Source organism: Hemicordylus capensis, chromosome 17 (assembly GCF_027244095.1).
Source record: "Hemicordylus capensis ecotype Gifberg chromosome 17, rHemCap1.1.pri, whole genome shotgun sequence".
In the NCBI taxonomy this organism is placed as follows: domain Eukaryota; kingdom Metazoa; phylum Chordata; class Lepidosauria; order Squamata; family Cordylidae; genus Hemicordylus; species Hemicordylus capensis.
In genome coordinates, this window is record NC_069673.1 from 6,209,397 (window position 1) to 6,225,499 (window position 16,103).

The window sequence follows — 16,103 nt, forward strand, 5'->3', positions numbered from 1 at the left end:
AGCAACCATTCTCACACATATGATCATACCATGCTTGTAATCAGGAAGACAATTGATACAGCTCACCAATGGCAATTCCAGACTCAAGTTCAGTGTTTGTTTTGTTTTGGTTTCTCGTCCTGCTCCAAGTGCTTGCATAGAGCTGTGTGGCAAAATGGTACAAAGACTGAGCTCTGAGCTACAAAATCCCCACACCAAACCTAACCCCACCCACTCATTTGCTAGGGGGCTCAAGGCAAACCACCCTTTCCCCCCAGGCATCCTATGTAACCAACCCGTGGAAAAACTCAAATCTGACCTACCCCGCAGGGTGAGAACAGACATATCCTGCTAGCCAAGAAGTTGAATGCTGTAGGTGATCATTCAATTCCCATCTTTTCGTACTAATAAGGGATCTTAGATCCTTAGATTACAAACAAGTCTCACAACACAAGTCCAATAAAACCAAAATGCAAATGAAGATTAGAAGAGTAGCAAAAGCAGCAACAAATTCGCCAATAACAAATCATCAGAGAAGCAGCCTACTGAACGACATGTCTAAACCACGTGGCTTTTCTCAGATACACACAGCGAGGTAGTCAGCTGGATCTGATGGAGCAGGGATTTACATAACTGTAAATTATGTAATTGACTGAAAAGGTGCCCCCGACCCCCACACCAAGGACTGAGGTTTAATATAAGTTCAAAGAGTGTAGCTTGGCCAATGCGATCTCTAGGTTGTTGGAGTCTAAAACCAACACTCAGCCCACCAGTCCTGACTGTGGAGGAGGTGCTGGTGGAAGAGGAGGGAACAATGGGAGACTTGCTTAGGCATGCCGTATCATCTTTCAGCTGGACTTTTCAAGAAAAGAGTGGACGTGCAGAAGTTAATCAGAAGTGAAGAGCAGCTGTTTTGGGATGATAATGTAGGAGTTCCCTTTCTGGAGGTCTTCTACAACAGCCACTGCTTTAACGTTAGCTACAGATAAGCCAAAAAGCTATCTCTGATCAGTAAGCTCATGATAATGCCCAGGGCCCTTTGATATTCTGTAGCTGACTAGGTCCCACCACTACAAGGAGTTTCTTCCTTTACTAAGCACAACTTGGCTCTTGCAACATTTCCGTTTTCTGAAAGAAAACCAGGAGGGTGGCACCAAACTCGGACACAGAGACCATCACTGACTAATTGAACAGATCACGCTGCCTTATATCGAGTCAGAACCTTGGTCCATCTAGTTCAGTAACATCTACACTCTCCAAAGTTTCAGGCAGGGATCTTTCCCAGCCCTGCTTTGAGTTGCTGAGCCTGGGCCCTTTTGCATGCAGCCTACCTCTGAGCTATGGATGATACCCCTGGAGAATACAGATAGCTGCCTTACTCTGAGTCACAGAAGGGATCCATCTAGTTCAGCACGGTCTACACTGACTGAGAGCAGCTCCCTAGAGTTTTAGGCAGGGGACTTTCCCAGCCCAACCTGGAGATGCTACATGTGTGAGCACCATAAGATATTCCCCTCAGGGGATGGGGCTGCCCTGCGAAGAGCACCTGCCTGCTTGTATGGAGAACGTTCCAAGTTCCCTCTTTGGCATAGGGCTGATAAAGACTCCTGCCTGTAACCTTGGAGAGTCTGGGTGGACAGTCCTGAGCTAGACAGACCAGTGATAAGGCAGCTTCCTATGTTTCTATGTTCCTATGAACCTGGGGCCTTCTGCATGCAAATTGTGTGCTCTGCCACTGAGCTACAATCGCTCCCCAGTTGCTGCCCAAACAAGCCATCTTGTTTGGGCAGCAACTGGGGAGCGATCTTATCCAAATTCCGTGTCACTGCAACAATGTAGGAAAGCACCCAGACCTCTGTAACACGCATACAATCCTGTGTCACCGAGAGTGGATGGAATGTAGCTACCACCGTGGCCATAGCACCGCAGGGCATATTGAGGAGGAGTCGACTCTTTCAAAGCCCAAGATCTCCTTATCAGCTGGGGGAGGGAATTTGGAAAATCCCAGGCTAAGCTTTCATCTAGCTCTCCAAAAGCACTTTCCATCTTTATCCTTTCTGAGCCAGGCGGTGCAAAGCAAAGAACTCTGGGCTGGCTTTGACAAAGTGCAGGAGCATGCCTGGATCCGGCCACCGTTGCCTCAGAGGGCTGAGCCACCCAGCAACAGGGCGGCCGCTGATGGAAGGCAGACTGGACTGCCTAAATGTGGCACAAAAGCTCTTGAGCATGAGTGGAAATAGTTCTTTTTAAAGTAACTGTTGAAGCTTAAGTGGGATTTGGAGGGTTACTTAACAGCAGACCAATCCCCCAAGTGTCATAAATAACACTCCATTTGAAACACCTGAACACCCAGAAACAGCAAAGCTTGTGTGATTCGCTTTGGATTACACATGGTGAGTATTGTCTCCACTTTCTTCTGGAAGCATGCAGTCGAGATGTTTGTGAAGCACCAGGAATTTATTTGTGTATCTATACTTATTCCTATATCACTTTTCACACCAAAGGTTATCCAACACACCTGGGGCGGGGGAATCCAACAACTGTAACCCTCCCTCCATATCAAAATTTATCAACCACTATAAAAAAGCAAAACAGTTTGCATTGAAATAAACAAACATGAACTACAGACTAGCAGTCCACCGCCCCACAAAAAGGAGCAACCATAACCGACAAATCCAGAACCAAAAACCTGAAAATACCCATTCAAGTACCAGAATCCACCAGAGGCACAATACCTCCAGACTGATGTGTAGGAGCCAACGGAGCTTCGATGGAGAGCATGCTGCTCACAGAGGAGTCAAGAGAGCTGGTGTCTGGTTCTGTCATGACCCCAGATCTTGGACCCACCCACCGCCACCATCGGGGAATCACCGTTCCAGTGGTGCATCAGGTAGAAAGACCCCCTACAACCCAGGCTCGAAGTGACTTTGTGTTACCACCACCTAAACTCTCAGACACTGCTCTGCCTTCATTCTCTGAACTGGAGTTCTTTGAGACTCTCCGGGCTTGTAGAACCCTTGAGGAATGGTGGCGTCCATTCACTCTGGAAACTGGGAGTCTGCACCAAGAAGCTGCTGGAGAAGCATCCCTTGGATGTTGCCATACCCAGCTCTCATACTCCTGTCCAGAGCTAGCCGAGGTTCTGACAGCTTTGCCCTCAGAGCTTCCCAAAGTCTGTGTTGCTGCTGGACCCCTGCCCTGGCAGAGAGGCCTAACACAGGAGAGGTCTAAGCAGAAGGCAGGGTTGATTCATCATCAGATGCCTCATTTACCTGCAACAAACCTGCACTTGGGAGAAGAGGACCTATCGTTCTATGGCAGAGCCCCTGTCTTGCATGAGTGAGGTTCAAGGTTCAGGCCCTGGCATCTCCAGTTAAAAGAAAGGCAGTGGCAGGCCTAGGGAAGCTCTCTACATCAAATACGTTGGAGAGCTGCTACCAGTCACAGCAGACAATACCAAGCCAAAGAGTGAAACAAGATGGGAGATTGGTAAAAACACACACACCAGCACACACTAGGATCTTCTCCTCCCACATGCTGTGAATTTGGTTATCAGTCAACTGTGAGCTGCTTATACTTTTAATGGCCATCATCTTGAACCAAGGTGGTGGATCGGGATAAGAGAACTGCATCGGGGCCCCCTAGGACAAGCTCCCATGTGCTGTAAACTTGGTTTGTATTTGACTGTACGTTCAAAAGTAAAGGTCAGGTAAAAATAACTTGTTGGAAATAGGAAGCTTGCATGATGGGGGACTGGGTTCTATTCCACCTCTTTGACACTTGTTCTGGTTTTCTAGCAAAAAGCCTTCCAAGGACGGGGGGCGAGGAGGCGAGCATTCCAAACAGTCATAGGAACAAGTTTAGAGAGGAGAGCTGGTCTTGTGGTAGCAAGCATGACTTGTCCCCTTAGCTAAGCAGGGTTAGCCCTGGTTGCATATGAATGGGAGACTAGAAGTGTGAGCACTGTAAGAGATTCCCCTCAGGGGGTGGAGTCTCTCTGGGAAGAGCATCTCGGTTCCAAGTTCCCTCCCTAGCAGCATCTCCAAGATAGGACAAGATTTTTTTTATTGAACCAACAAACTACCAAAGCATACAGTACGTTGCCAAAGCACAATTATATACAAAATGGTTGTTTGTACATGATATATCTACAAAGATTAACACACAAGAATTAGGAAACACACAAGTTATGAAGTATATGCAGGTAGTACTGTAACTTGGGGGTGGGGGATTACAAGGCACATCAGGTAATCGGGGGGGGGGGTTGGTTTACGTCCGACGTCCATTTCCACAATTTGTCCCATTGCTGTTTAGAAGAGATACTAGGGCTGAGAGAGATTCCTGCCTGCAACCTTGGAAAAGCCGCTGCCAGTCTGTGAAGACAATACTGAGTTAGATGGACCTATGGTCTGACTCAGTACATGGCAGCTTCCCTATGTTCCTAACACAGGAAGTTCCCTTCTGCTGATGCAGATCATTAGTCAATCCGGCTCAGTATTGTCTACACAGACTGGCCGGCAGGAATCTCTCTCAGCCCTATCTTGGAGATGCTGCCAGGGAGGGAACTGGGAACCTTCTGCAGGCAAGCAGGCAGGTGCTCTCCCCAGAGCGGCCCCATCCCCTAAGGGGAATATCTTACAGAGTTCACATATGTAGTCTCCCATGCAAATGCCAAGCAGGACAGGCCCTGCTCAGCCAAGGGTACAATGCATGCTTGCTACCATAAGGCCAGCTCTCCCCCCCAGTCTGACGTGGTCCAGTCTATCCCCTCTCCTCCAAGCCTGGCCCACCCACAATGTGAAACAAGGTGGCAGATGGGACTGTACCACTTCAAACTTCCGACAGGCCATATTCATTTTGAGTGAAAATAAAGCAACATCCCCCTGCTAGCAGAGCAAGGAAAAGGCTAAGCCAGAATCTTTCTCCCTCGCATGCCAGATTTCAATGGGGCTTGGAGGGGATTTTTCACACGCACAACATGGCATTCCCCACCTGCAGCCTGACATGGGTCAACACAATCGACCGCCTCATTCTGCGGCCTACAGAGACCAGGTCTGTTTGCTCCTTTGCATCTGCCCACTGGCGGGTCCAGATCATGCTGCCTCTTCTGTATGGTCTTGGCTGTGTGAGATGCTAACAGACAGGCATCTACCTACTGCATGTCTGTGGACAGATCTGGGGGGAAAGCTGGGATAGCAACATCGAAGGGGCTGGGGGTGGGGGGAATGCCTCTCTTTGCTTGTCGATTTATTTCCTAGCAGAGGCTGTGCATCTTGGCAGGAACAGCCAGATCCACGCCCCACCACAATGCATCCCTTTTCTCTGGGAACTGCCTGGTCTTCTGGTACCTTATTTCACTGTTGGAACAAGGCAGAAAGTCTTGCTTTCCATTTCAAAGCTGCCAGTGGTGGACGACTCTGTCTCCCCTCCCGTGACATCCTGTCCCCTCTCAGGGACTGTGCAGCTGGACAGGCCCAGAAATGAGGAGCAGTGTGTTCCCAGCAGCATAAGCGCTGCTAATGCGGGGATGCCACAGCTGAAGGGATCGGACCGTCCCCGAGTTTATTGTGTCCAGAACAAAGTGAAAGGCACAACTCGGAAACAACAATAAAAAAAGCTATCGGGTGTGTGTTCCGCCACCGCACCCTCCTTGCAAGATCTCTCCACTTGCTTCTGCCCTACTAGCTGCCTGGGTTTTTGGTTTGTTGGGGGGGTGGGTTGCAGAGATGATTTCCACCATCTGACTCTTACCTTCAGGTCGCCAAAATGAAAGCAGACCAAAGATTGCACTGCATCAAAAGATTCCTCCCTCACTTCACAGCCTGTAATGTGCTGGGGCCTCCAGTACATACCAGCACAGGGTACCTGAAATGGGCCTCCAGCCCCTCAAGTCACGAGCCACCAGCACTGTTCCCACTGTCAGCCTGACTCCAATCGGCCTGTGTTTCAAAAGTGCCACCTCGGCGGCCGGACGAGTCTGCTTCAGCGGACCCCCAAGAGCTAATCCTTGTCCACCAGGCCATAAAAAGCTCTAGCTTCCAAGGGCGCTTCTCAGGATGAGCAATTTTACTCGGGTGTGAGGGCACAGCCATGCTCCCTTCCCCTGATGGCACCATGAGCCCAATCACAGCTTCCCTTTGGATGATCAGCAAAAACCTGACTTATCTGCAGAGCTTTGGGGGTAGACGTTCAAGTAATGCTACATCTGCGCTGCGTGTTTTCTTCACTGGGCAGTTTTTATTTCCCAATGGTTTTGTAACTGTTCTGTGGTATTTTAAGCCAACCTGGGGGACCTCGCAGAGGGAAACGTGGGGTAGATTTTAAGAAATAAAATGGATCACAACTGATTATGGTCATGGTTTATAGGCAGAGGTATAGATAAAGGGAAAGCTTGAGGAACAACTAAATGGTGGGGGTGGAAAGAGTGTGTGTCCTGGGGTTATTAAGTATGGTGGGGGGGACAAGTTCAACCTGATGAGTGGGGAACACTGCTCAGATGCTTAGGGAGTGATCTGCTTTTAGGGGCACCTGGGCCCGTGGAAAACTCCACTAGCGAATCTTGCACCTAAGAAGAGGTATGCAGTAGTGACCTCCGGATACAGCAGTCACAATCCCTTGCCTCCCGGAACCCTTCAGAGTGTATCATGACAAGGACACACGGTTGCATGCAAGATGACTATGACCGCAAACAGCCTCTCTGCAGAATGTCACTTCCCTGCCCGAGCTAAGAGCCAGCTCACGGTAGCCTCCTTCGATCTCTGTGCAAAGATGCCGAAGCAGAAGCCACTGCAATTTCTACACAATTATATTTATAAATACATAAATCCATCCATCCATTCAAAGCCACAAGAATGCATTTCCTCTGTTCTGATGGCAACGCTATGATTCAGCATAATTACGGGACAGTCAATCAGTTTACTCTTCTTGTGCAGATAAAAAGCAAAGAGCAATTCGGCAGGATTCAGCCGCACCGCCCCACAATCTGAGCTCCCTCGTGACCAGATCCACTACGTGACACCCATCCTGTTGCAGAGCCTTGTCTTTGGGGAGCTTGGCTAAGTTGTGAGGGAGTACAGGGGAACACTGTGGAGACACCGCCACCCCCCACCAGTCAAAGCTCAATGGCTATTTTTGCAACCGCAAAAAGAGAACCAGAGAAAGGGTGGGGGAATCAGAGAAAGAGCCTGAAGCTCGGTCTACAGAGAGTGGCCAAACTTTCCAAAGTTTGGTCTGAATGCTCCTCTTGGAAGGGTTTTGGGAAAGGCAAAATGGCAGCCATCCAACAACTGGAGCTGCAAGGACCTCAGATCAATGTAGCCCTTCCCCCCCCAACTGCTGAAAGAGTGCCTTGTGCTTTCTGTTCCCTTGCCCTCCAACTGGCAGCTGTAGGCAACCACGGATGGTGAAATGAGTATTTATCAAATTTCTTGGGCCCCTTGCAGAATTCACTTGGGGAAAACTGACAGGCAGACAGAACCACATTTGCGGGCAGGGGACCCAGATAACCGTGTGCAAATTTCAAAGTCCATAGGGTTTGCAGCTGGCAATGAATATCAGCACATCAAGGCACATGCTCAACACCACAGGCTGCCATCTTATGGTGAGGGGAATTGCCCCAACCAAATATCCCCGGCTGTTACTCCAGAAGCAGCTAAAACAGGCAAACAGCCCCATCCTCTAGGATTCACATCACCTCAAGTCAATAATATCAGAGAAGCATTTGGCAAACACTGTTACAGTTAGCCCTCAGGCCAAAGGCGCCCTTGAAGAAAGATGCAATGTTGACACTGAATCCATTAGTCAAAGGTTACAGCCTATCTGCTTTTCACAACCCAAGTGCCGGAAGCGCCTGCAGACACATCTGAAAGCTGTTTAAAAGTGTAAGACCCCTTTAGCGAGTGGGTCTCCAGGGAAGGGCATCGATTTGACAGCTGGAAGTGGAGTAAGGAGAACAGGTTGTTTAGAATGAGTACATGAGAAAGAAAATCAATACCACCCTCATGAAGCAGTCATGGAGAGGAGGTGATGGGGGAGGCCCTACAGCTGAGCTATAATGGATGTACTCCCTCTGAATGACCATTACCTCCCAGATACACCCTTTATATACACCGAGACCCTATACAGTAGGTACCTGGCAGATCGCAGAGCTAAATCTGATTGGTTTTGTGAAGTCATCAGTAAGCCTATTTAGAGTGAAGACCATGCTTCAAGTCCTGTATCCATGCTGTCATGTATCCCAAACTGACTGTTGTAGCCCATGTGCCATCATCACACGGTTTCTGTGATCATGCGTTGGCTGGGATCACCTCAGTGAGAAATTCATTGAGAAGGAAAATGGCCATACATCTCATATTTTAACTGCTCTTAAAAAAATAAAAATAAAACAGGGAAAAAGACAAAATAAAATGGTGGGTGTGCTTTGGGTGCTGCCACAAGATTGTTGGGATGGCAGTCAGGGGTGCGAACCAGCAGTTATACACTTCTGGCTGTAAAAACAGGTTGCTCACCTGTAACTTTTGACCTGGTAGTGATCCGTTGCAGTCATAACAGTGGGGTTCTGTGCTGGAGGGAGGAGCACGTCATCATAAAGGGCAGCTCTTAGCCATAGCGTTCTATTCTTTCTCGTTTGATGAAAGTTAAACAAATCTTACCCAGGTGGAGATGTTGTGTTCTTCCCCCAAACAAATCAAACACAAATCATGCTCGTCCACTGATGGAAGTTTAGCGCTGCAGCAAACACAGCGTTTAAAAGTATTTTCCTTATTCATAATGGGATTGAGAAGTAAGGGGGAAAATATTCAAGTACAAATGAAAGTCCAAGTCCAATCCAAGGTCGTAACCCAATTAACTGTATATCCGTTTGGACAAAGTTAAAAGGATTTAGAGTAAAAATTGTCTGGTCCCGTCTGAGTCATTTACACGTAATAAACTAAACCATTTTCCGTCTTTTTTTACACAGAAATTGTTCTGGTCAGAGGAGCTCACTATCCGAGGTGTTGACACTGTGGCGGTCAGAAAGGAACTGAGGCGAAAACACTAGCCCGCCCAAACTGAGGAAATGCACCACGTGCAAGGGCTGTGGCTAAGCGCTTCGAGGAGCTAGTCAATTCTGCCCGGATGGTCCTGCGCAAGCACAGGACCTCACTCTTATGAGTGCAACGGATCACGATCCAGATCATCTAATTTGGTTCTGTGACGCAGAAAGAACAGTTAACTATACCAAATCAACCACAGGGGTCTGTGGTTGCCAGGAGTCAACATCGACTCGACGGCACACTTTACCTTTACGAATGAAATGGAACAACTCTCTTTTTGAGGGGAGGCAAAAGTAGAGATTGAAACTACCACAAGCGGAAGGTTCTCTTTATTTAATTCTCTTTAGTAGATTTTTATACCGTCTCACCCAGATGCCTCTGCTAACTGAGCAAAGAGGCACCTTTTTAAAGTGGTGGTTATTTTTATTGAGCAGGGGAGAGCAACTGGACCTATCCAACCCCAGCACAGCATCCCTCCCCCAGTGGCTGCTGCTGGTGTATCTCTTTAGATTGAGAACCCTTTGGGGGCAGGCAGTCACCTTTATTTATTTACTCTTACTTCTCTATGTAAACTGCTTTGGGAACTTTTGTTGAAAAGTTGGTATATAATTATCTATAGTAATAGTAGTAGCCAAAGAAGAAGCAGTAGCAGTAGTATAGTAGATAGCTCTAGGCCGTTCACAAATATAAAAAGAGATTTAAAAACCAAATAAATAACTCATTAAGACAAAATTAAAAACCAGTTTAAAATCATTTCAGTATTCACTAAAGGCCAGGCTATAAAGATATGTTTCTTGGGTTCTTTTGAAGGCTGCTAAAACTCTAATATCCATAGTTAGGGAGTGCATTCCAGAGCCCAGGAGCAGCTACAGAGAAGGCCCGATCCCAAGTCACCTCCAGGCAAGCTGGCGGCAGCTAGAGATGGACAGCAACGGTCAAAAGACAGACAAAAGAATAGCAGGTGGTGTGCTACAACACATGTTGGGGGTGTGGCAAATGGCAAAACAGTTTTCATGAGGGAAAGCTCCAAAATGAGTCATTGTACATGCACAAAACCCAATAGTGGGAATGTGCTGAGACCAAAAAGAAGTGGTTTCAGTACACCTAAACATTAAGTCCCATTTCACAGCTGGAGAATACTGAGGCACAGAGATATGGAACCTGCCCATGGATCAATCAAGTCAGCGTTGATAAGACTGCTGTCTTTTTGTCGATGCTATCATTAAACAACACGAAGGCAGAAACCCTCAACTATTTCAAATAACTCAGAGATCTACCTTATGCCAGCACCTGAAAATCTGAATAAATTACTGCTTATAAAAACAAACATGCTATTTAAATTCTTTCCTGGAACTTTTGCAGAAATAGACTGGATGTGCCTTGGTCTGGATTGTGTAACGGCCCACTCACAGCTGCAGAGGTTCTCTCAGGATTGTACCGCGAGGGTTAACAGCACAAGATAGCAAAGCACTTGACTACATGGACAAGCAAGTCTAGGATCTTTCAGCCACAGACTGCTTGCTGACTTTCTTGGGTCGCTCACAAATCACTGCAATTTTAAGTGGAATTCAAGCTCCACACACCAGAGACCATAAGCCTACTATATAATTTCTAGAACATGAACGAGGGATGAGTCAAGACATCCTGTTTTTATTTAGAGGTTGGTGTCTCTATGTCAACTCACTTCAACCACTGCTGCACTCCTTGAACACCCAAATGAGTCAGAGGAAGATCTCTCAGGACTCAGCACATAAAGCCTGAAGACACTGCACTGCTTTTTTTAAGGGTAGGAGGTTGCATTCGATGGGTGGTTTTCAGAGGAACCGGTGGTCTTTCTGAAAGTTATCAGAGGTTGCACAATGACAAGAGCAGTAATGGTGGACCAGCTGTTCTGACAGACAGTTTGCTCACTAGAGATGCGTGAACCTGCTCCAGACCCTCTTGGGAAATGAACATTTGACCCCAAATTGGAAATAACTCGGTTCCTCATCTGAGCCAATCCAAGACTTTTAAAGGCAGCCTCCTAAGTGAGCAAGGGAGAACCATCTCCTTTGCTTACTCAAGGGGCTTGAGGTTGTCTCTGCTCCTTCCGAGTTCCATTCAAAAGCCCCTATGTGGCCCCAATTGAATGTAATGGAGCCATAAAGCGCCACTAAATTAAATAAGGAGGGAGAGCACCAGGAACTTCTCTCTGTTTTCATGTTAATCCAGTGTGGGGGGAAATCTGGTGGCTCTGAAGCTTGCCTCTTTTCTGGAATGGACTTTCAAGAGCCCTTGACATTACTTTCAGTGCCTGGCTCAGGAGAAGTTTGCTAGTATCCTTATTGCTCACCACTCCTGATCTCTCCCTGCAGCTACAATGCAATGTCTGGGGATATTACAGAGCACACTCAGACACTGGCAACGGTCAATCATTTTAAGAGGGTCTGGAAAAGGCATCACTTCCTACGGCGTGCGTGCACACGCACACACCTTGAATTTAGCCCACAGTCGTCTCTGGTCCAAGAGGTTTGGCAGAGTTGTGAAACAACATCAGCACCTTTGCAATCTCTAGGTGAGGGACCAACGCAGGATGGACAAGGACACTGGAGACAGCAGTTCTCTTCATCTACCTACAGAGCTCTATCCCATCGCCTGCAACCTCCAGTTTGCGTTCATACTGGGCTATGATGATGCTCAGTGGGTCCCATGTGCTCCGAGCATGTCTTTTAAAACACAGTCAAGGCACACCTGTCGTGGGCGGGGAGGGGGGATATGACACCCCAAAGACATGGCATGTGCCAGAACATCCAGCTGCCATCACTGCCAGTCACCTGAGGCCCAGCTCTTCCACTTGACTCCTCCATCTCTGTCCTTGGGCACGAAAAAGACCTGCAGTCCTGGGGGAAAGGAATGAGCAACCAGGCAGCACAGGAGCCAAGTACCATAACCAGCAGCCACCACACCTGACTCCTCTCCCTCTGCTGTCCTGGGAAGAGAGGATGTGCTACCTCCGAGCACCGCTGTGTGCCAAAGGAAGTGGATGCAGCCGCAACGCTCCAGTCCTGGTGAGTTTAGGTAAGCCACCTGCGAGATGGTTGTAGATCAAATCCAACTGACAAATGTTACCGAATTTGTTGGTGTGTGCAAAAGGCTTCCATGGCAGGTGCTATGGGGCAGCTGGGCAATAACACACCCCTTGAAGGCTGAATGGCTGAAAACCACAAAGCCAGGCCTGAGCTCCATGTACTGCAGAATAAGGGGGTAAAATGGACCATTCAATTCCAATCTGCAGGCAGAGGATAACATTATCTATACAGGAATTCTGCATTATTATTTTTTTAAAGGGTTCCTGCAAGTAGAAAAGAACTATTCCTCCTGATGCGGCTTGCAGAGAATATATCATGAGGCTTGCACTGAAGTACTGACACACCGCTGCCCCCACCCCCACAGTCCAAAGTGGTACTGTCCATTAAACATCTCATTCTCCTGCGTGCACAGACCAGGCCCTAGACGATCTATTACATCTTTCCTGATTTTACGATCCCATTAAATCCTTTCAGCCTCACGCTTCCATGTTTACAAAGAAACTATGTCATGACCTGCTCCGAGTTTTAAGGATAGCGTACAACAGAGATTGGAATAAACAAATATAAATGGTGGGAGTGGGAGAATAGAATGGAGATAGCAGGGAGAAGAGTACAGATCTTAGGGCAGGAAGAAGCTCTTCAAAGAGATATGGGGGGTGGGATCAGGACAAACCACCACTGTGGCCAAGGAGGCCATTACGTACATCTAAAGAGGAGTCTACTAACCTTGGACAAAGACCATGCTTGTCTTTGACTGCAACTCGACTTCCCTGGGTCTCTTGCATTAGGGCAGAAATGAATTACACAACTAATACTTGGCAAGGAATTCACATGAATGCTAAAAGCTCCAAGAGGAAGAGGCTGGGGTGGAGTGGGGAGAGGAAAAAACAAACAAGCTTCAGCACTGCATTAAGGCCAAAAGGGAAAAAAAGAAAAAAAATGTCCAAAGCATGTCAGAATATGTTTGAAGTCCAGAGGAAATTTGGAAAAGGGTATTTTCTGCTTGAGGCTCTAAAGGATTTACACGTTCCCCGTGAGCGTAGAAAGATGAACCTGCGTTTGAAGGAGAACAGATGTGTCCTTTTCCTTTGACGTCATGGAAAGATAAGGGGACAAGATACATCACAGAGGGGGCTACCTCCAAACTAGCATTCCGAGGCACTTGACCCCCACCAGGCAGGCTCAAACAGATGTGCTCCCATCACTTCAAGAAGTCGGCAAGGTGACATGAGGGACACTTGGTCCACTCTTGACCAAAGGCTGGAGTACAACAAATGAGATATCTGTGGGAGACAGTGCCTTGAAGGAAATCCAATTAGTGTGGGAGAGTCAGTGGGATGCATAGCAGTGCCAAAGTGTGTGTTAGACGATCTTGGTTCAAGCCTTGCTTCCACCATGAGCTCATTGGGCAGTCAAGCCACTATCTTTCTGTCTTGGCCATGGATAACAATGCTGACCTACTTTAAAAGGTAAAGTGTGCCATCACGTTGATTTTGCCTCTTGGCGGCCACAGAGCCCTGTCGTTGTCTTTGGTAGAATACAGGAGGGGTTGACCATTGCCTCCTCCCGTGCAGTAGGAGATGATGCCTTTCAGCATTTTCCTATATCCCTGCTAACTGATATAGTACCAGCGGGGATTCAAACTGGCAACCTTCTGCATGTTAATCAAGCATTTCCCCGCTGCTCCACTTAAGGTGACCTTAAGCCTACTGTGCAGACTTGTTAAATAAGAATTACCAAGATAGCCTATGCCACATAGAGTTGAACTGAAACCTCTTGTAATTTTTGCCACTATTTTTTTTGTGGGCAGCAAAATGGCAGGGAGTTTGACACTTCTGTAGGTCAAAGATTCTGCAAGTTCATCTGAATGCTGAGAGTGGGGCTTTCCCTGCAAGAAGCAACAGCAGCACTTAAAAGTGTCCAGAATCTGGTTTCAACACTCAGATGTGGCAAGAAGTGGGGTTATGAGGTGCTTCTTGCTTCAGAGTGCGGCAGGTATGTCTGTTTAATGAAAGCAGTGAAGTGGTGTGGCTTCCAGCAGGATTTGCACACTAGCAACCTTTTGGTTCTGTGGCTGAAGCAAGCCAAGCCACTGGGTGGCCCCAGCCCCAGCCTGTCAGTTGTGACTCTGCACAACGGCTTCAACCCTTTCCACAACTGCTGATTGGTCCTCTGTGCAGGACCGGCAGCTGAAAAGGAGCAACTTGCTCACCCCCATCACTGTGGTCTTTTGATGTCATGGGTTGCACAACCAAGCAGAAGATCCGTGGCTGCAAAGGCCTCGTCTGAGGAATGCTTGCCCTCAGCCTGCCAACCTGGGAGGGATCCTATTTATGCAAACGATTTAAACGGTTATTATTGTGCAGTCTTAGAAGCCAGACAGACAGAGGGGAGAAAAAGAAAAGAAGAGAACCCACACGGGGATCTAACCCTAGCAGAAATATGTGCCGCCTCTGACCAAGGAATCCTCTCCTTGCGGCCGCACCGCAAAATGCAAGAGCTTAGGCTGATTGCAAAAGCCAAGAGCAAGCGACATGGTCTGCTGCAGCGAGGAATGCAAGAGCTTGGACGCTTCTGCAAGAGCACCCAGCAACCCCAAACCACTGCTGGCTGTTCACTGAACCGACTCCTCCAGCTGGGTCGTGCCAGGCTGAGCACGCCAGGGCATGCTTTTGGGGTCAAGCCCAGCTGTCCACCCAGACAAATATCCTGCTGCTGATGGGAGCTCAGATGTTGCGGAAGGCGCGTGCAGCCCCACTTGGCCAGTCATGGAATACTCTGGGCCTTAATTGACATTTGCTTCCAGTTCCTGGAGGACTATGGCTCGGGGGACCTCCTTGGCAGAAGGAACTCACCCGGATGGCCCCGACTGATGCCCATTGACAATGCAAATTGCATCCTTCCTGTGGGACTGGAGGAAGGCTCCAGAGCAGAGTGCACTTTGATGATCGGCTTGAGCTGAATATCACTTACAGTGGAAGCACTGGCAACTGGGTACAGCTGAATTGCACGGTAGGGCATGCCGGCTCATTCACAAGCTGTCAAGTGTAGGGGAAGTGAAGGTGCCAAACTTGGCTGCCGTATAACTGGCAGTGGCGCAAGAGGAGGAGGAAAGCGAAGGCATCAACAAAGGCAAGCCATATCCAGCTAGACCAGACCCCCCTGCTCTGCTCAGACCAGCAAACAAGGTGGCCTGGGAGACTTTTATAGTGGGGTCAGGGAGCATCACCTGATTCACTATTGTTGCAAAGAGGAGCCTTTGATTGGTCCCTCTGATCTACAGCTGCTTCCATTGGTCAGAGCAGGGCAGTGTCAAACAAGCTCAATCCCTGAAACCATCAAGAGCACTGGTTCCAGATGTGGTGTGGTTCAAATGCAGCCAGCAGGGAACACAACAGACCAAAAAGTAGCAAGAGCTTTTTTTATTCTAGACGGTCTAAACCTCAGTAACTATTCCTCATATGCTTTGCTCTCAACCTCAGAAGCCATGGGGGTGACTCCTCTTCATTCCTCAGGACACAGTGCAAGGCAGGCTCCGGGGTCCAGGGACACACGTTTTTGGATATCTGCTGAGTTAATTTTAGATCCCGCTCAGACTGAATCAGAAAGGCCCCATTCTGAATGCACATGCGCACACACTGCTTTGATACTGCGGCCCAGAACAAAACGCATTCTGCACACAAATGAAAACTAAATAGAGGGAACCCTGCCAGGGACCTCTGGACAGTGCCTCACTGCCTCCTCACGGATTAACAGAATCAGAGTTTCCTTACTGCACAACTTCCCAACTGGAGGCCCGGTGAACATGCTCTTTCCTGATACTTTTAAGTTGCCAGCCGATGAACTTGCAAGAGAGCACCAATGCACTCAAGAGAGAGGAACCTAGGAAGCTGCCTTATTATATCAAGTCACACCACTGGTCCATCTAACACAATATTGTCAACCATGACTGGCAGCAGCTCTCCAAGGTTTTAGGCAAGAGTCTTTCCTAGTCCTACCTGCTGCCAGGGACTGAACCTGG

General features: G+C 48.1%; 1 protein-coding gene across 10 annotated transcripts in view; it reads right to left on the reverse strand.

Annotated features, from left to right (window-relative positions):
- ASTN2 (astrotactin 2) overlaps nucleotides 1-16,103 on the reverse strand; it is a 582,654-nt gene that overhangs the window by 26,850 nt on the left and 539,701 nt on the right. The window lies entirely within an intron of this gene.